The sequence below is a fragment of the Numida meleagris genome, chromosome 6 (assembly GCF_002078875.1).
Source record: "Numida meleagris isolate 19003 breed g44 Domestic line chromosome 6, NumMel1.0, whole genome shotgun sequence".
Lineage (NCBI taxonomy): Eukaryota > Metazoa > Chordata > Aves > Galliformes > Numididae > Numida > Numida meleagris.
Window position 1 is genome coordinate 31,881,497 of NC_034414.1, and position 9,126 is coordinate 31,890,622.

Genomic DNA, 9,126 nt, shown 5'->3' on the forward strand with positions numbered 1-9,126 from the left:
AATTAAAATATGTATTGTACATTTAATATGTATTTCAAATACTTACTTCTATAAGAACTACATTTTTATGAAGGTAATTTTAACCAGAAGTGCATACTTTTAAAAAATATTTAGTTTATCAGGTATACTTCAACATCATTTACGAATTCATAATGATTTGAAATCACATAGAGTTTCATTACTGGGCTGAAAACAACTCTGAATAAATGTGTTTTACACTGGTACTCCTTCCCATTTCAGCAAAGATGTACAACAGGAAAAAAACTTCTTTCCAACATTGTATTCATTATCTTGCTGTTCCAAAGAGTGTGATATAAGTAGTTAAGGACAAGAACATTTTGACTAATTGTCATGGTTTTGTGATTTTCGGTTATTGGTATTCCACATCATAACATCATGTAGTGGATATACCTGGTTCTCAGAAGAGAAGGACTACTACAGTCCTCACGGTACTTTGCTCCTCTGTTACCATTTTCCAGCCGGAGGGAAAAGATAAAAGCTCGCAGTATAAAAACTTGCAGATCACGAGACCTCGTCCCTTTTTCCGCTGTCTCTCTTCTTGGCAGCACCTCGCTCTCCGGCCGTCTTATCGTCGGTAGTAGAGTAAGGCCTACCTTGATTTTGGGACATTCTCTCTCTCTGTATTGGATTTATCAGCTTAAATTGTAATTATATTGTATTATAGTATATTGTTTTGCATTCCGATATTTTATTTAGTAAAATAGTTTTGTTTCTCCTCAGATTGTTGCCGCTGTTCTTTGCTCTCAGGGCCATCTCCCTACCCTTTTCGCCTTTCCCCTTTTCCCGGGACGTGGGCCCGTGGGTCCCCCGTCCCCTTCGTCACGGAATCGGGCCTAGCGCCCGTAAACCGTTGACACTAATGTTTTGGTTTTGAGTCAAGTTTCAGTCATTATTTTTTCCTAGAGGTTGACATTTAGATTTTTACTCAAATGACAAAAAGTTTTACTACTTACTTGATCTCTGAAAATTCAGTAAATTGGTTGAGTTTCTCTTATTATTTCTAAATCAAATTACAGAGGAAACATGTGAGTTATCTTGCAGTGCTGTAGGAAAAAAAAAACACTTCTGTATTTTGTCTTAAAACAAGTTCACTGGAAAAGAATGAGGGAATTATTCTCTCATCTTTTAAAAATACCAAAGATTTCCAGTTAGAGGATTAAGGTACTCTGTGTGTGAAAGCTTATAATTAAATATCCATCTAATCTTTGGAAAACAACAACTTTATAATTCACTGCCTTCAAATCCTTCATGTTTTCTGAGCATCCATTTCAGTCTTAAAATTTTAATTAAAAAAAATTATCACCATCTTTTTTCTATTATATTATCTAGCGCTATTTAATTGTATTGATTCATCACTGTTAATTCTATAGGCAACAGAAAGGAAAACCAAAAAGACCTCAAAGTCATTGCAATGTTTATAAAATTATGTAGTTTTTCTCATCTTGAACCCAGTGGAAAATTATTTTTTGTTAATGCAAAGTTGACCCAAATTGTTGCCTATCAAACTAACAAGCTGAAGCCAACATATTCCTTGGCATCTGTCATTAAGGGACTGTCAACATAAAAATATATTTTTTAAGGCCAGTCTAGAAGCCTTCATCAATGTTTGTGAATATGAATTATGAGCTGACTAGATAATTTTGCTCTTTCCCCAGAACATATTGATTTTTTATGTCATTATGATCCTTTTAATTTACTCTGGGGAAAGGAAGAGGGAAGGCCTTATTCAAATGAAAATTTTATGTTACATATGTAAGAGTCAGAAAATACTGATGAGTAGCATCCACATCTGTTATAACTTGATTAGTTCAGATATTTATGACACTGAATTTAAAGTCTACTTATTAAAGCAGTAAGGAAGTCTATTGTTTAAAGAAATTGAGTGGTCAACTTATGAGTCATTGACTAAACAGCTTTTAGGCATACAAAATGTATACTTGAGAGTTCATGCATTGGAGTGGGAACCTATGATGCACACATCTTGAGAGAGGCTCATTTCCAAGCAAAGGGAAAAATTTTGACCTTCTGATAGTGTATAAAAAAACAGTTTTGTTTTGTTTTTTTTTCTTTTACTGTGGGAGTGACTAGCTTTTTTATGAACATTTTAAGCATTCTACTTTCTTTTCACCGTAAACATTTCCAGCAATTTTTTGTGTCTCCTTTCATCACCACCATTTTGAAAGTCTGAATCATTACTTGACTTGCATTTCCTGAACTAGTACTCCAGTACTCCAGTACTACCAGTACTTCAAAGTCAAAATTTTCCTGACTTTTATGAAGCTAAACTCTCTGATTTTTAATGTTCTGTAAAGTTATAGCTCCCTCTAAAAAGTCCATTCAACTTCAGGAAATTAAAGTGTAGCTCCAAACATGAATATGGTGCTTTTGGAGACTGATCTCTTCCTCTGTATGCTCTGATATATACATCTATATGTACAATGTTCAAGTCTTATAGTGCATAATTAGGAGATGTACCTTATTCAAACACATCTCTATCCCATACATTTTTCACTTGGACACCAAAGAGCAATCCGACATCTCACTTACTGAAAGTATCTACATATTTTCTGGACAACAGCCAAAGGGACTGCACGTGCCAGTTGCCTTTTTTTTTCTGTCTTATGTACTTCACTGGCTTCCTTGCACTATGAATGCTTAAAATTAATCCACTACCTGACTTGCCTTAAGCTTTCAGAGCATTCTGGATTTGTGCTCTCTAGCCAATCATAATGCTACTACTGTGTGAACACTCAAGTTTCTAGTGCCATTCACCTAAGAATAGTAGCTTTTGAAGGTTAATATAGACTCATTTCTCATATAATTACATAAAATTCTTTGAGGGAAGAGATGGCGATACAATCTTGCTAGCTTTGCATATTCTGATTACTTGAAAATGAAGTAGAAAATCTGTACTAAATATTAATTTTGAATGCAGGTGGAAGGAATGAAAACTAATTTGCTATTACATTTCCTGCTTTTACATCAACACAAAGTAAATTCAATTTTTGATCAAAAGAGCAAAATAACCTTTACCCCCTTAATTACTGCACAGTGATAGAATTCCAAGTATTTAGGAATTTTCAGAAAATGAAAGTAGATTGTCAGTAACAGATGATAATGCCACAAGCCTCATTTTCATTTTGCCCAGACAATTGTAGGAGAAGAAATGGTCAATATCCATCCTGAATACTAAGCCACACAGCCTGGTCCCCATTTAAGTTCTTCTGGTTGAGATTTTCAGAGGACTTGAAAGGAATTTAGCAAAAAAGTTAAAGCATGCTGAATTCCAGAGGGATTTTGACACTACATTCCATCTTTGAATATATCATCCCGCAGATCAATTTTCTTGCTAGAAACTAGGAAGCCCCTGCAGTCAGAGAAAATTAGGCTAAGGGTTGCTCTCAGAGAGATTCCAGTATTTTGCAAGCTGCTCCTTCAAATTAAGATAAAGAGAGGCTTGCTATATGACTGCAGAAACCAGAAGAAAACATGGAGTAACCATATCCATAGCAGGAAGAAGTGGGTGTCATCTCTTAGGCAAAGTAAAGGCAAAGAAATAAACAATCCATGGACAAGGACGTTATCTGAGTAAGGAACAGCTACTTGGAATCCAACAATTCTGCTTCCATGTGAACTGAAGGGCAGATGGTAGTCCTCATTACAAAATTCCTATTACTTTCCCATTTTGTTGATTTTGCTTCTTTCTCTACTGCATTCTAGCCAGCTCTTATTCATGTCTCCTCCCTTTACAAAATCTGCTTGCATACTCAGTAGCCCTAGCAAGGACAGCATTGCATCTGACCTTTCTAGGGCTACTGGGTGTGCAAGCATATTTTGCCAGGCTGAAATTTCAACTGTCTGTGCTTCCTAGGAAGAGGTTAAACAAAATGAGAGCCCCTGGAAGTCTATTTCATGGCCCTAAGGGCAAGAATAATCAAAACAATTTCTTCATTAGTTTCCAGTACTGAGCAAGGAAAGACTGGAGCCATGCCACAAACACCAAGACGACTACTGTGAGAAAAGCTCTCTGTAAAAAGTGTTTTCTCTCTGTAAAAAGAGAGAAAAATCTCGTGACTGATGTCTGAAAAGCAGCTGAGAGATCTAACTGTGCTGACATGGATGCACCAAATGACCCAGTATTACTACTGGTTTTATACGGCTTTTTTTTGTAATTACTTTCAAAAGCAGTAGAACATGTTTTCACATATCAGAAAATATTTGAGGTACCTCTGGGCTAACATCGTTAGTATACTTTTGGAAGAAAAGTTACATACTTTTTACCAATGAGGACCTTTAATTCTGTGATTTCAAAATCATCTTGATTTATCATATTTTACTTACTTTTCTCTTTACGTTCATCTAACCTAGGCTGGAAGATGAGAACAATATAGATGACAATATACAGATTATTTAAGAGAGCTTAGAGAGTTCTGCAAAGAGCAATGTAAAAGCTGAATATAAAATCAGACAGAGACTAGAAGCCTGTTAGCAGAGTATGCAAAGATTATATGCGCTTGTTATCATACTGGTGGAAGAACAAATCAAGGACATCTTGTAGACTATGAAATAGCTGCAGTGGCTTTGCGCCAATCATGTCATAAACATGAACCTATAGAACCTGAACTGTCATTTATTTTATTTCAATTCAGATTCTTATTTATTTTCCAGACACAAATACAATGGAAACAATAAAAGGAAGACTCAACTACCAGAGGTCTCACCTCTATTTTGTATAATTTGCTGCTTAAAAGCTTACAGAGTAAAACATGTAAATATATGCAGACCTGAGAGTAAGACCTCAGTAAGGAAATTACAGAGTATGGCTGAGGAAACTATGGACCATAAACAAGAAAAGCACTATGGCTGCTAAGCACCTAGGAACCTGCTATAAATTGTTGCAGAGGTTCTGCTTCAGTGGATTTAGTATTCTGAGAGAGGTTGGCTTTTGGCTACATGTGGCGGGGAATTCACTGGGGCAGGAGATCACAAGGATTCTCACTACACCAGTCCAGCTGCAGCTCTCAGTACTATGAATGAGGGAATCTGTCAGTTATTACCCAGTCCTGGCCTGCATCTTTTCCTTTAAAGCAGCACAACTTGAAGAGATAGGTACTAGAAATCTCATAATGCTGCTGCTGCTTGTAAGATTTCCACTCCAGCGTTTTGAGTACTGAATGATTTTAGATAAGACATGCAATCATTTCACGTCAAATCCTCTGTTAATGTAAATTATCTTAGGTCCAACGGAGTCAATTAAGATACCTTAGTTTTAGAGGATTTCTTTCTCCCTTAGCCTTGAGGTGTTTATTCACACCTTGCTTTTGAGATTCTGAATATTTTAATTTAAATTTTGTATTAGTTCCTTTCATTAACAGAGTTGGAGCAAAAAAAGAATTGTGCATGCCTATGTGTTTGTTGGTTCTTATTGCATGTTGTTTTGAAGGATAAAGAAACAAAGGTAGAGAAGCTTAGAAGTCAAACAAAATGTACAAAACAAAGGGAGAGAAATACAGGGTCAGATGTTTGACTGAGCTTGGAACTTTAAAATATCTACACTAAGTGGCCAGATTTTCAAATAGCCAGAGGAGCCAGTGATGGGACACATTCTTAAAAATTTGTTTCAATCAAAGTTAAAGTCAAAGAAATTAGGAAAGCACTCTCCAGCTTGGGTCTGGAGGGAAACAGGAATAAACACCTTTTCACCTTCAATTTTTAAGATTTTCTACAATAATTCTTTGTTACTAAACTCTATCACAGTTACCCATAGCACAGTTCCATTTTTCTGAGCCAAGCTGATGAAAAGATTATTTCTTTGGAGCTGACTCAGCATTCTTGTGCGGCCCACCACAATTTATAGGAGAGATAGCTATGGTCCTTTCATTGATCAGGAGATAACTCTTTTCTTTGCAGCTCTGGCCAGACCTTTATGTCTTGCCATGCTTGTTTCTGAGTATTTAATCACAGGAAAGCATAGCTATTTTTAAATCATAAAAAAAGTTTCCAACAAATGTGCCCCAATTTACTACAGGCATGCTATGCTGAACCCACAGAATAAATAGCCCTCAACATAGCACCTCTTCCTACTTCCACTAGTAGAATATAGGAGAATCTGGACTCTGCCAGTTTACAGGAGACAGGTACGATGGTACATTTATGTTAAACTTTCATGAGTATTTAATTTTGGAGGTTGACAACCTTTGCAAAAATACAACAATAACCTACAAGTTATGATTTGTAAACAGTTCAAATGATGTCTTCTGACAATCTGAGACAATAGTTCTAGGAGAGGTGTGAAATGGTATACTAATCACAACATGATGCTAAATATACAATCTAGTGATATTTTAAAAGTTAACAGCATTATTTGGTTAATGCTTAAAGAGAAAAGAATAGCTTGTTATGAAGATATGAGCAGTTAATAATTAGTAAGACAAATTTGAGAGCACACAAAGCGCTTCTTTTTTTCTAGGAACAATATTTCTGATGTGTACCTCACCCATTTCTTTACAATTTTGGGTTTTAATACACTGGGCTAAGCTTTTGTCAGTTCTCTTTGTGATGTCACCAAAACTGGCTGATTGGAAATCCCTTGTCCTAAACAAAACTTCCCTGAACAGCCTGTTGAAGAAAAAGAAAGAACTGGTATTTTGTCAACCCACTGAGAACTAACATAACTTCTAACATGATATCTAAAGTAGCATAAAGACTCAAGTGGATGCCTTGCACATGTACATACTCATCTTCCCTATTTGCATCTTCTACAAAAGGCTCTAGACCTCTCCTCTTGAAGAACAATTATTGCAATTCACAACCAAACACAGGTGCAGCTATCTAGGCCACCAGGATCAACAGACTCACTTAACTGAAGGATAAAACCTAAAGAAAAGTGTATTTTTGAAGATTCCTTGTACAAGGAAACAGATTTAACAATCCTTTTTACTTAGAGGTTCAAGAAGAATACAATCAGTTATAAAAAAATTCTGATCTGACAGTTCTGGACTGGAATTGCGAAAATCCAGCCTAGCCTACCACGTGTCTTCACGTGGAGAGAGTGGCAGAGACAGTACTCTGCCAAAGTGAATCCACATGGAGAATGTTTTGTGCAAAAAGTAATATGGACCACTACCTGGTAACACTGGGAATGATTCCACAAAGTGTTCAGCTTTATATACTCCCATGAAGTCATTTGCAGGCACTCCATGTCAGTGTTTCTGACCTCCTACAAAGCAGTGCCTATGATTGACATCATAAGTAACACAGATTTTTTTTTAAATATACTGCACAAATGTAAGATATAATTACCATACAACACAGGTGAACATATAAAATGCCCAAAAGCAGGAAGTTATGACCAAGTGTGGGGAAGAGTAATCCATTGGATGACACAGTTAACAATCCTGATGAACTTTACCAATAATATTCAGACAAAATACTATTAGCAGGAGTATGATGTTGCCTATAGGGGATACTGAAAATGTTTTGCTTTCTTTGAAAGATAAACTAAGGTTATGGACTGTTCCTTTATAAGCCACTTTTGTTCTATGGATGTTTTACATTTCGTGCATTAAAAATGTGACTCATAAATTGCTTTGGTTTCTGTCACAGAAATGGAGAGAGCACGATGTAATCAAGCTGTGATTCATTTATTTCTCCTGAAATGGATTCTCTAAAATCTAGAGAATTTTTAAGATCCAGGGTTTTTGCAGAAAATACACCATTTTCCTATGGGGTCTAGATTCACAGTGGGCCAGTTAGACATTATGCCAGGCATACAATTATAGGATGTGTCCGAACAACATCCTGCAAATCCTACCACACATTATACTGGACTCCTGCATATCTGAAATTCACTGTTTCCTGAACCACCTAACTACTGTAATCACAGCATTGTACAATGCGTGGGTGCGCAGCATTCAGCCTGCTGAGATCTATTTCATGGCTCCCAGTGCGTACCAGATGTCTGACTGGTCGATTACTATATCTATGTTCTCCTGCCTGTCACAGTGAATAAGGGATTAATATATAGTTGTAGAATTTATGCATGACTTTTTATCTTTTTTTAGAAAAGAAAAAGCAGAAATTTTTTTTACTAAACATTGTTCACTTTCAAACTATGATGTCATAACTATTTTCCTTTCAAAACATTTTAATCATATCCTTATGCACCTATTCACAAGAATCAAAAATAATTTTCCTTATTTATTTTGAGGAGGAAAAACATCTTATATGGAATATGGAATATAAAATAGTGAACCCACCTAGACAGTTTAGAATCACCTTCTGCAGTGTATCTCAGATTATATTGTCCCAGACCATTACTTTTGTTGAACGTACATATACAACAATGGAAAGAGAATGTCCTAGCTGAAAAGTCAAAATCTTCAATAAGAGAAAAACTAAAATTATTAAACCAAAGTACACTATGCTAATTTGGCTTCCTTGCATACATTAAGATAAAGTCTTTAATTATAGGATGCCATCATATTTTTCCTTAGGATTGCTGCCTCATTCAGTTCACAGAATGGACGGATGCACATTTAATGAGCAGTGATTCAATATAGATTTTATTCTTATCATTCAGTGGATGGTCTCAGTCCTTCTTTACTACATATTATTCAGATCAGCCCCAGAATCTCAGACTAGGCATCATGAAGTAAGAAACACACAAGTAGTAGCCAGCTTTACAAAACCTGAGTTTGGCAACAGAGAGGGAAAGAGAAATTTTTAGGATCAGTTGCCTTATTTTTGAGATTTTTTTTTTCATTTCCTTATCTCATTCACAACAAGATATACATACAGTAAATGAGACATTCTACAGAAAATAGGATCCTTAATAACTTAAATCTCAACCTCCCTAGAGTGGGGCTATCTACCACACTAAATTTATCTGATTCTTTAGACTCCATCAAGGAGTACTTGTGCTGCCAAGTTTTTCTGCTTTATAATATCTTGTATACTGTATGAAGAACTGCCTTTAGGGCATCTCGAGGGCATCCTTACCTTTTGGACTTCTAAGCCCATCCCTTCTTTGAGAGTAAAGCTTACCAGTACATTGCATGATACACAGCCCCATGGAAACATAGCGGAAGACTTCACTGTTAATGA